The 2,493-nt window shown below is 37.7% G+C and overlaps 1 long non-coding RNA gene across 1 annotated transcript in view; it reads right to left on the bottom strand.

Annotated features, from left to right (window-relative positions):
* Nucleotides 1-1,499: 1,499 nt before the first annotated feature.
* LOC106964817 (uncharacterized) overlaps nt 1,500-2,493 on the bottom strand; it is a 51,008-nt gene continuing 50,014 nt past the window's right edge. The window contains exons 4-5 of the long non-coding RNA XR_001428512.1: nt 2,203-2,309; nt 1,500-1,697 (exon numbers count right to left, since the gene is read on the bottom strand). This is a non-coding gene — a long non-coding RNA (uncharacterized LOC106964817). The remainder of the gene's footprint in view (nt 1,698-2,202; nt 2,310-2,493) is intronic.

The following is a 2,493-nucleotide window of genomic DNA, read 5'->3' as shown; positions in this document are numbered from 1 at the left end:
TCAGGAGAACAAACTCATCTTAGAGCCTGCTCAGGTTCAGCCCACATCCTCATTCTGTCACAGTTTATGGTTCATATTTGTATTTTCACAAACCATCTACTTGAAGCCCTGGATACGTCCAACTAAAGCAAAACAAAAAAAAAAAATTCAAATAAAATGAACAGGAAACGGAGTAAACTCATAATCAGAGCCGACAAAGAGCAGCTGGACGTTAAAGCAAACATCAGATGTGAAGCTGAACGATTACTGTGGAAACGTAAAGCTTCATATTCATTCACATTTAAAAAAACATTCAAATTATACCAGGATATTTTACATATATGTCACATTACTTCATTCAACTTTATATGTGAAACAGAACTTTGACTCCAGGTGTTTTTGTTACACACACACACACACACACACACGCACACACACACACACACACACATGCAGCTTTAAAACAGGAACTATTTGCCTCACACCTCATAGTGAAAACAAAGAATAAACTTTAAGTTAAGAATAAGTGACACACGTCCTCAGCTGCGTTCTGTCATTCCTGGTTAAAATACAGAACACAACACAAATGTCTCTCTCTCACACACACACACCCACACACACATACTCAAACTCATTTTTATTCAGAACAAACATGCAAAACCTAATATATTGTCATTAATAATGACAAACCCTTCTATACGCTGCATCCTTTGTGTAGAGGTTTAGTTATCGCCTCATGTATTTATTTCGACATCATTTGTTTTTGTTGCTGTTCTGCACAGAGTCTGTCGCGTCTCCTCCTCACTCTGGAGAAGTCTCTAAATTCATTTGGTCAACATGAAACACTCTAACTAACCGTCACACACACACACACACATAGACACACATCTTGTCAAGTTACATCTATAAACATTAAGGTGTCGTGACAGACCAACTTGTAAAGCTATACAAAAAAGGATTAAAAGATTTTAAAAAACAAATCTGAAAAGTGTGGCGTGCATGTATATTCGGCCCTGAGTGAATGCTTTCTTTTAGGGCAGCTTTGAGCAATAAGACATTGACCAGTTTTTTCAAAAATTTTTCCTTGCAAAGAAGCTCAAAGCTCAGTGAGATGAGCCGGGGAGCATCTGTGAACCTCAGTTTGCCACAAACGTTCGGTTGGATTTAGATCTGGACTTTGATTACACCATTTTGTTGCATGAAAACCAGAAAAAGCTGGAAAAACAAAAGTAAAAAAAAAAAAACCCCATAAAACTGGAAACCGAGAACTAAAGCTGAAGCCGCAGCTCTGAGTTTAGAAGAATCGTCCTGCTGAACTGTCACATCCAGAGCTCTGTCAAAGAAAAAGGATCCCGCAGCATGACGCTGCCACCACCAAAACAGGAACAGTCCGCTCAGGTCGATGTGAGCTGTTCGTTTTCTGCCACTGACAGCATTTCCTCACTTTCCTAAAATAAATGTTTTCGTCAAAAAACATTTTTTTTAATCTTTTGGCAAAAAAAGGACATTATTTTATTTTATTTAGACCAGGTTAAAAACAAATTCATGTTTTATTTGCAGAATTTCTCTTCCTTCCACAGTTATGCTCCACTTTATGTTGGTCTGCCACAAACACACACAGGAAAATGGAGGTTGTTGCAAAGTGACTCAATGTGCAGGTAAGTGACGGGCTGTGGGTCGTCCTGCAAGGCGCTGACCGTCAGAGGAGCATCACCTGCCTGGACTGGGGAGTCGGGCTTTACTAAAGCATAAACCAACAAATAATCTAAAACTGTTTTTATTTTCTTCCTTTTTTTGGCCCTCTTTGGTTCGTTTCTCAACACTTTCTAAATTTACATAATTATTTCAACACTTTAAGAGGATTTTTTTTTTTGTATTATTGTAAGGAAACAGGAGCTTTGATCCAAGAATGACAGATGTATGACTGATTCATCAGAGAGAGGGATTATAACGTAGAGGTGAGGGTTTACCACACAAGTGTTAAATAAAAACAAAACAAAAACATGCTCCATTCACGTGAGCCGCAGACTTGATTAACAGCTGAAACGATCTGCTGAACCTTGAACGGGATTTCCTCGCTCACCTTCACTCTTCTCTCTTTCCTTTGTTTCGTTTTTGCCAACAAATAAGATTTTTGTGAGATGAAGTCATTTATTTTTCTACCTGCATGTGTTTGGAAACAGGATTTAAGCTCAGTCAGACTCAGACGACATGAATGTTTACCTCTCCATACCGAGGCTTCCTCACACCAAACGACCTTTGACCTTTCTCTTCCGGTTCGCCTTCCGCTTCGTCGTTTCCGTCCGCTAGAAGTCATTGCCCCTTACTCCCTAAAAACGATACACAAACAAATGTATGCTAAAGAAAACGCTGGAAAATAATGTAAAATGTTGTTTTGCAAAAAAAAAAAAATATATATATATATATATATATATATATATATATATATATATATTTGTTAAGAAAACTTTAAATCAGAGGTAAAATATTTAAAACAGGAATGAGAGGGACTTG

The sequence above is a fragment of the Poecilia latipinna genome, unplaced genomic scaffold (genome assembly GCF_001443285.1).
Source record: "Poecilia latipinna isolate Pla-1442-1.1 unplaced genomic scaffold, P_latipinna-1.0 Scaffold1723, whole genome shotgun sequence".
Taxonomy (NCBI): domain Eukaryota; kingdom Metazoa; phylum Chordata; class Actinopteri; order Cyprinodontiformes; family Poeciliidae; genus Poecilia; species Poecilia latipinna.
The sequence above is the reverse complement of the archived record's forward strand: the minus strand, read 5'-3'. Positions and strand labels throughout refer to the sequence as shown.